The following is a 10052-nucleotide window of genomic DNA, read 5'->3' on the forward strand; positions in this document are numbered from 1 at the left end:
TAGTTTACAAAATATTATTAAAAAATTCAAAAAATATAAAGGAAAAAAAATAAAGATAAAAAGTTTGTAGATATTGAAAAATAGAATAATTTTTTAATAGAAACTAAAAACAAAATATTAAAATTTTATCAAATTATTTAATTCATTAAAATATAACACTTATTATGGAATTAAAAAGAAAAACAAAATGATTCGACTAGCTACAAAGGAAAAAGGCTTTCGAATAGTAATGAAAGGACTAGTTCCTAGTGCCTACTAGTCCAGGCTACAACACTACATAAACAGATGAGGTATCTGTTTAAAAGATAATAAAATAAAAAATATAAAAAACAAAAAGAAAAGATTTGTTGTATTCTGCATACTTCGTGTGGGAAGAACATTCATTTTGAAACAAGAGCCGATGAAAAAACTGCATCTATGTTGCTCGATTTCGCATTGTGGCTGAATGGAGGAACAAAAAACTGTTTTTTGTTTGTGACCTAATCAACCACACCGACTAAATTCGTTGATATCATAGAGTTTATATAACGCTACATCACAACACAAATTGTCCCTTCGGGGACATCCGATAAAATTGGAACGATACAGAGGAGATTAGCATGGCCCCTGCGCAAGGATGACACGCACAAGTCGAGAAATGGTCCAAATTTTTTTGAGGTTTTTCCCCCTTCATTTCGGTTTCTTTCTTCTCACTTTCTATGCTTTTGAAAATGTTTCTTTTTGGTGGCTTCTTCTTCTTCTAATGCATTTCATGTTTCTGTTCTACCTTTACAGAGGTACATTTCATCTTCTTGCTCTTGCTATTTTTCACAGTAGATAAGATTGTTCATTTAGCTCTACGATTTTCACGTTTATTTTTCTAACTTTAGCTTTGCTTTTCTTCACTTTCATGCTCTTAAATTATCGGTCCCTTATACAATTTTATTTCTACGCCAAATATTTCAAATGCAATGAGTTGTTTTCTCAATTTCAATTTTACTTGTTAAACCCCAAAATTTTCCGGTGGGAAGTTCATCAAGCCAAAATAAGTAAGGGAAAACACCTTGAATGTCATGTGTTTGATAAAATGTCACATTAAAAAATTCTCTTAACTTGAGTTGCTGTTTACATTTGGTTTTGTCTCTCTTTCAGTACCCATTCAATAAAGAGTTGTTATTAATAATTTGGAAAAAATAAATAAATGCTAGTAGGGTCAAAAAGAAAAAAATTCATCTTGCCAATACATTTTCAATATTGAGTGAGTCAAGGAAGACTGTGTCATTTGGTTGGTTTAAATCTTCTATTATCAATATTCATTGCTACCTCCCAAAATCTCAGGTTAATTTTTCTACACTTTTTTGGTTTAGGTTTTCTTTGATTTACATGATATTTTTTTAACCAATATCACTGGATATCTATTATTTTTCGTCTGTCCAAAGTTAATCTTTTTGGACTCAAGGGCTAAAAGGTGCTGCAATGTAGTGCTCATCATGTTAGTCTTACACTTTACAAGCTCTCTGTTGGTGCCTCTCGTAGTTTAAGAATAATAATCTATCTAATATTTGTGAAGGCATAATTTGAGCATGATGGGAAGAAGGATGACATAATTCGAGCTCTTCTGTTTTTTGTGTTACAACATGCACTTGTGCATTCTCTCCAAGTAACCTGAATCGGCAAAAAGTGTAAGGTAGAACTAGCTGATGAATATGTGCATATCAGCATAGTTTGTAAGCTTTTAAGGTAGATAGGACAGAAGGAGAATATGTGAATATTTGCAATGCAAGTTTGATAAGAAAACTCTCAAAGTTATTGATTGGACACCGTGGTCCATTGGGTGTGATGACTCAATCATTGGGCCCAATTAACACACTTGCAGCTTCTAGAAGCTGTTATAAAGGGAGAGAATAAAAGTTAGTTAGTTCCTTCCTGAATTTCAGGGGGATTCTATTAGAAATTCTGTTATAAGAATGAGGGAGGGTAGAGGGAAAGATTCATTCAGAATCACTTCAAGAAAACTGTTAGGAGAAAATTTGTCTAGATTAGGAGCAGCTATGCTCTGGTTTAGGAGTTCTTAGAACTCTGATTTAGTTTCTTTTACTGCATTTCCTAGAATTTCATCACTGTAATAGCTTGGCTCATCAAATTCCAGCATTAATAAACACATTTCTTTCATTGAAATTATGTTTTCTTGCCTTAGTTTCTGGTTTGTATCAGTTATTATATGCTGTCCTTTTCATTTTTGATTAAAAATGATACATTTGAAAGCATACTGTGTATCTTTTTTATTCCTAAGGTTTATAAGTACATTTTGGTCTAAGTCTCATCTGACTAATGTCTTGTATTGGTTTTTCAGAAATAATTGATGTTGTCTAACTTAGTTGGTAAGTAATATGCGGGTTTAAGTCTTAGGCTAAATGTAGGTAGTTGAACAGCCATTACTGCCTTATATATTTTTATTTATCTTGTTGCTCATTCTATTTTGAAACTCAAGAGGCTGAAGCTCACTGTAGTGTTTCCATATCTTTGAAATGTATTTAAGGATTTTTAGTTTTTACTTAACATAGTTCTGTGCAATTAAAGGATTTCGGGTAGTGTTTATTGTTTTTCCGGTTTATACAGAGTTGGTGATGGAAGATACTGATCGAGTTGTGTGGGTGGTCCAATTTTTACCACAATATATAATAGTTACTTTGAACATCATGAAGGTCGTGCTCTCTGAATTTTCATCTCTTGCTCATCAGATACCAATGTACCAAGAAAAACAAACCAGGCTGCACTCAATTCATGGCATCAATGTATTACTAGACTCTTGTTTATCTCCTTGTTTTTGTGCTACCGCATGCACTTTTGCATTCTCTTTAGGTAACCTTAATTTTCAAAAAAAGTAAGGTAGAACTAGCTGGAGAATATATATGCAAGGTTTGTAAGCTTTTAAGGTAGATAGGATAGAAGGAGAATAAGTGTATATTTGCTATGCAAGCTTGATAAGTAACCATTCAGATTTTTTGTATAGTATCTTTATCATTTTTAATTAAAAATGTTACATTTAAAAGCATACTATGTTACGGTTGAAGTTTATATGTATATTTTGATTCTGTTAAAATAACACAGATATATATATATATATATATATAAAATAAAAGATTAAAATAAATATTAGATAAAAGATAAATGATCAAAATTATATTTAAGTCAATAATATTTAAACAAAAATTTACTAAATGCGCATATATATATATATATATATATATTTTGATGTTGTCTATATTATAAAATTTGTTTGATTGATTCAAATAATTTTTTAATTATTCAATCAGCCAGATAAATGTTTAATTGCACTTTATTTGAAATGCAACAATAATAGAAAAACTTATTACAATAATAAATTTAAATCTAACACGTTTCATGATTATTGATATTTTTCAAAACAATTTGTATCCATTTCGATCAACCCACCACTAGCTTGAAACAACCTTTAAGACTAAATTCAAACCACTTGCTTCAAAATGAAGACAATATCTTCAATCTTACAAGATAGAAACATTTAAAATTGTTAGATAATATTATTATATATTAGTAGTAAAAGTATTCTAGACTTTTCTATTATCTTGCATATATACTTATTGTAACTCTATTACCCTTGATATTTGTTCATTTTGTTTATGAAACCCTAATGGGGTCCTTTCTCTTCTTCCTCCCTTCTATGTTTATGTGTTTTAACATTGTTGACATGATATCAAAAAACTTTGGTTGATTTTGGGATCTAACAATTTATTTTGTACGACCTGTTGTGTCCGGTATCGATTTCCTCCTTCTGTTTCCAATTCTATCTCTATGTTTTGGACCCGATTATGCTCTTCTGTTTCCGACGTGGTTCTTCTATTATGTTTCCAACACGATTTTGTTTGGTTCCTGGTTCACTGTGCTATTGATAGATTATCCCTATTTTCTTTTGCATTAGTGATTGTGTTTTTCATATTTTCCTTTCGCTATTTGTTATGACTAGTACTAAGGATGATTCTTGTAACACCTTTTTTTTAATTAATTAATTAATTTAAAATCCTTAATTTTGTTTATTCTTTTTGATTAATTTAGTGTGACGATAGTAAGATAATTATTCTTTGGATGTTTAATTATTTGATGAAGTATTTTTATATTAAATAATTTATTATTGGGGATTTTTATTATTAACTAATTAAAACTCGTAGAAATATCTGTCTTGGAGTGAACAATGACCAAGTCAATTTTGACTAAGTCAAAAATTGAATCACCCGCACTACTATTTTTTGTAACTATATTTTATTTTAGGCTAAATTACATTCGTGGTCCCTTAACTTAATTTCAGGTAACGTTTTAATCCTTTATATTTTTTTTTCCCGAGTTGGTCCTTTATTTTAATTTTAAGTGACAATTTAATATTTTATATTTTAAAATGTCAACAAGGTTGTCCTTTTTTTTTTTTACAAAAATTCAAAAAAATCATCAAATTTTTCAAACAAAACCCATAAAATTCATTATCATCTTCAATAAAATACAAATTTAATCAAATTCATAACTTAAATCTTGAAATAAACTCATATTTTCATTCTTTATTTGATGTTGTTGGAGATGAAAATATGAGTGCATTTGAATATTTGAGTTATGGATTTGATAAAATTTGCATTATATTGAAGATGATTATTAATTTTATGGGTTTTGGTTGAAAATTTTGATGCTTTTTTTGAATTTTTGTATAAAAAAGGATAAAATTGTTGAAATTTTAAAACATAAAATATCAAATTTTCACTTAAAATTAAAATAAAGGACCAACTCGAGAAAAAAAAAAGATAAAAGACTAAAACGTTACCAGAAATTAAGTTAAGGGACCACAGATGTAATTTAGTCTTTATTTTAATAACATTTAGTTTATATTGCGTCCATTCAAATGTGGAACTAGCAAGAATAAATACATGAATGCTAATTAATTCTTAACGGTTGGTCATTGAATGATATTATTTCAATTTAATTCCTTATTCATGTGTGCAATTAAACTCAATGAAGAGAATTATTCGTTCTCTCTGATCAGCTCCATGCCTCCTTTATTAGTCACATACACCTCTCCTTCTTAGGACACGATTAAACTCGCACAAAAGAGAAAAATAAGTCATAATCACCCACACGCCATTACCAACATTACATTTATCTCAAATATTTTCTAAGCCACTCAAACAACCATCCTTACATTCCCTCGCATTATGATCGAAGTTATAAACTTTTGTTCATTCATCTTGGTGAGATTTTCGAGGGCTATATAGTGTCACATGGAAGGAAAGCACTTGAGGCAAAGGCTTTTCCCTATGCAAAGTTAGCCTATATATTAAATTAGCGATTCGTAAGATATTTATATGATGTCTGGATGTCTTAAAAGAAGAAAGTTCATTTTATTCTCGTCGTAAAGAAATTACCTATAATGCTTTGATTGTTTCTTTTGAGTAATACCTCTATCTTGAAGAAATTAATTATAGAATTATACCTTGATAAATATGTTTGCAGTGAAAATGTTTAATGTCTTGCGTGTTTTTAGAAGTACTTAATTATAAAGTGTTTTTAGAGGGCTATATGTTTGTTATAATGTATTTGATTTTTTAAGTCTTGACTTTTGAGTATTTTAAATTTAAAACTTGACTTTTATGAACAATATATGTGCCTTGAGGAAATTGATGAAAATTTTATATTTTTAATTTTAACAATATGAGAAATTTGATTATTTAATGCATTAATGAATAGTCCATTTTTAGAATGCGGAAACTTTATAATGAAAGAAATGAAATTTATGTTGTTATTGTATTCTTAGGGATATGAGTTTTAATTTTTATCAATAACACGTAGCCAAATCGAATCTTATGGATTATTAAAATGAAAGTGGTGATTTTGAGATATTTGTTCACATGTGATGGATTGAAGTTATTGAGTTCTAACTATGAACATCCATGATAATGTAAATTTAGTGTTTTATGTGATTTAAAAAAAAATTAATATGGAATAATTTGTTTTTGTGGTTGCCTATGTGACTGATAATATGTGGTTTTCTTTGTGGTTGCCTAAGTGGCTGATTATTCGTGTTATGATTTTCTTTCTTTGTGGTTGCCTAAGTGGCTAGTGATTTGTACATTTCGAACATCATTATTATTGGCATGACATACCATGTGCATCTTTGTGGACGCCTTAGTGGCTGGTTTAATTTTCCCCATTGGTATGAGTGACTTCTGTGTGGACACCTTAGTGATTGGTTATATTCGGATCATATATGTTTAGGAGCATGCATAACTTGCAACACTTTCTGTCATTTTTATTTTTATATAATTATTCGTTCTAAGGTGAGTTGCTACTTGAGTTATTTAGGTATATTTTATAGCTTTTGATACACTTTTGCGAATTATAAAAAAATAAATCAATTTTTCTAAACCTTTTATTACAAAAAGATTTTATATTTATATTTTATGGTTGTTAACTTATTGTTTGGTTTAATTTTGTTGTGGGATGAACTGGCCCCTTACACCAACATTTAGGTACTAACGATCTCGAAGAATTGCATGAATGATGTTTGCTTGGCGTACGTGTTGGAATTCAATTATGAGTGGTTAGTCCCACATTGACTAGGAATGGAGGCTATATTGGATATATAAGGAGAATGACCCATAAACCTAATGCCTTAAGGTTCTGGGTTGAGATGTGGTGTCTAAGTCTCTTAAGAATCCTTGATGTTTAGCCCATTCCGGATGTCGTGCTCCCCCGGACTCCCCAACAACCCGTACTCCCCAACAAGTGGTATCAGAGCCTGGTTTGGCCTGGGGGGGAGCAAAAAGCACTTGGATCAAGAGAAAAAAAGGACTTGGATCAAGTGGATCAAGTCTAGTGGTGGGAGATTTGTTGGAATTCAATTATGAGTGATTAGTCCCACATTGACTAGGAATGGAGGCTATATTGGATATATAAGGAGAACGACCCATAAACCTAATGCCTTAAGGTTTTGGGTTGAGATGTGGTGTCTAATTCTCTTAAGAATCTTTGATGTTTATCCCATTCCAGATGCCGTGCTCCCCCGGACTCCCCAACAGTACGCGTGTGGGAAAAAGGGTACTTTAATAATAAAAATAATAATGTTTGTAGTGATAAACTGATGTGTTACATTTTTTTTTTAATTTATTTACTTTTCATCGTCGATCTTAAATAGAATTGCGGAGGTGGGTTCCTTCCGCTAGGAAAAATTGCAATTGTGTTATTTCTTAAAAATGAAATCAAACTATTTACTAGTGAAATTTTATTGATTATATAATGAACTATTTTTTTTATAAAAAAATAATGTCGTTTTTGAAAGAAAATAAATATTCTTAAGTAATGTCTTGGATCAAAATCCGGGGCGTTACAATTCTCTACCAGTTGTTAGTGTCCAACTCAATGGACATAATTACTCTTATCGAAGTTATGTGATGAAAAAAAATTGATTGGATAAGATATGTGGGGTTATGTTGATGGAACTTATGTGAAGCCTACAAATAAAAAGGATGAAGCTAAATATGCAAAAATATTTGAAAACATGAAATATTAGTAATTCAAAAATCATTACATGGGATTAATAATTTTGTTGAGCTATCTATAGGTGTGCAACTAGCAAAATTTGATACTACTACAGAGATTTGGGATCACTTAAGACATTTGTATGTTTAGTCTAACTTTGCAAAATGATATAAGTTAGAAAGTGATATTAAGCAAAACAACATGACCATTCAGGAATTCAATTCGGCAATGACTAATGTAACGCCCCATTTTTTCAAAGCGAGGGTGTATTTTTTTTTCCAAAAGAAATTAAACTAAAACAGAGAAATAAACGAGGAAATGTCTCTGGATAAATAATTGAGTCATTATAATTTACAAGCAGCGGAAAAGTTTCTCCAAATATAAATCCAAAGCATTTACACAACAACAAATGGTACATGGAACCCATTCAATTAAGATGTCAAACTGACAATATTAGTATAAGTACAGTTTTCCAAATCAAAATACTCCAACCCAAAAAGAAGGACGTCTAGTCCCTATACATCAACCTAATCTGATCATCCTACCAAAAACTATACACCCTGAGTGATCTCCACGCGCTCCGTGAGATCCTCCTAACGTAGCTGCAGTCAAGCATTCCCATCCGTAGGGTATGAACCAGTAGGATCGTCCTGGCTCTCATCTGAGGGCAAAGCCCAGATTTCCACAATAGTTGTAAAGGATCACCAACCGAAATTAACAGATAACACATAACATTTAAGTTTTAAATGCACAAAATAACCTTTCAACTAAGCATGCACCTTAAAAGGATTTTCCATATGCTAAAAGTTCATATAATGCTTGCCAATTGAAAATGAAATCAAAATGAAGTTCTCAAATCATCAAGTAATACATAACTGACCAAAGCATTGATAAATCAATCGAACAATCGATTATCTAACTCAAAATAAGGACTTCTGCTGAGCCAATCGATTTGGTCAGTTCTGCTGAGTTTTTGCATGACCAAATCGATTTCTAAGTCGATTTTGTCAGTTTTGCTGAGTCCCTGTGTTGCCAAATCGATTTCCAAATCGATTTTGGCAGTTTTGCTGAGTTCCTGCCTCTCTGCCAATCGATTTCCAAATCGATTTCTTAAAAGATTTTGAAAGATATATTTATACAATCGATTGGCAAATCGATTAGGTTAAAATAGTGAACTTCCTGCAACTCATCCAATCGATTGGGAAATCGATTTCCCTGCTTATTCTTCCAAAAATACTTAAACTAATTCAATCACACTCACACATAACTCCAAAACTTAACACTTAGCAAATCCCACACAATCACCATGACGGATTGGTTTTCGAAATAGTTTTACAATTCATCGCACTCACACACGATAATCAATACATAACACTTAGCAATTTCAACACAATTACCACGACAATTCCTATTCAAACCACTCAATCATAAACTTGATTCAAACACGACTCGTGTGCCAAGCACCCTAATGCAATGCATATATTCCAAAATGCATGGACTCGGAGTTCCAAACCCAAACCCTCCTCGAAGGGCCATAAATCATAATTGTACCGCCTATCGCAGGCCAAAGTACCAATTACCGAGGTGCCACCTATCACGGGTTCAGCACTATTTACTAAAAAGCGTAAATCATAAACGTACCACCTATCATAGGTCAGTACAGTTTACCGAGGTGCCACCTATCACGGGTCATCACGATTTACTAAAAGAAAAAGCGTAAGTCGTAAACGTACCGCCTATCACAGGCCAATACAGTTTACCGAGGTGCCATCTATCACGGGTTCAACACAATTTACCAAAATGAAATGCATGAGCATACACAGACTTCATCCACAACAATCGTTAAGCAAATGCAGATATTAAAAGATTCCCCATTTTTAATACTCATTTGACTTAAGCGATTTTCACAACAAACATTAAGCAAACAGAAATATTAAGAGATTCCCCATTCTTAATACTCTTTTAACTTAAACGATTTTCCAAAACAACATTAAGTAAACCGAGATATTAAAAGATTCCCCATTTTTAATACTCGTTTAACTCTAATGGTTTTCAAATTCCACACAAAACAAACTCAAAACATATTATCAGATTCAATCCATACCAAAACACATCATATACGACGAACACAAATCAACACGATCTACCACTCAAACACAACAAGTTTCATTTACTCAAATCATACATAATGAGTTTTAAATTCATTTTCCACGAAACATTCATTAAATATAACCAAAACCTAACTCTAAGATTCTACCCATAAAGCCTTAGATTCATTTTCCCCCAAATCAATACTCAAACCCTAACAAAATTCTTTTCCACACAACCACAGATAAGTCCCTAAATGCAAACTAGAAGTTTGGAAGGAGCCCTTACCTTCACGATAGTTTTAACGTGCGTTCCCGGTACCGCGAGTAAATTCGGTAAAATCTCCGCTCACAACGTCGCCTCCAAAGTTGGTTCCCTAGCACCGTAGCGTGGTAGTGAGCAACTTTCCCTTCTATCTCTTCGCGAAA

General features: G+C 31.7%; 1 long non-coding RNA gene and 1 other non-coding gene across 3 annotated transcripts; both read left to right on the plus strand.

Annotated features, from left to right (window-relative positions):
* Positions 1-201: 201 nt before the first annotated feature.
* LOC113784377 (uncharacterized) lies at positions 202-3034 on the plus strand. 2 transcript variants are annotated; one of them, XR_012162134.1, is made up of 2 exons: positions 202-2360; positions 2599-3034. It is a non-coding gene; the product is annotated as an uncharacterized lncRNA (long non-coding RNA). The 2 variants fall into 2 exon arrangements; XR_003470418.2 differs by having other exon boundaries at positions 202-1666.
* LOC113784379 (U6 spliceosomal RNA) lies at positions 550-652 on the plus strand. The gene has a single exon (XR_003470421.1). It is a non-coding gene; the product is annotated as a U6 spliceosomal RNA (small nuclear RNA).
* Positions 3035-10052: the final 7018 nt, after the last annotated feature.

This window comes from Cicer arietinum, chromosome 3 (genome assembly GCF_000331145.2).
Source record: "Cicer arietinum cultivar CDC Frontier isolate Library 1 chromosome 3, Cicar.CDCFrontier_v2.0, whole genome shotgun sequence".
Lineage (NCBI taxonomy): Eukaryota > Viridiplantae > Streptophyta > Magnoliopsida > Fabales > Fabaceae > Cicer > Cicer arietinum.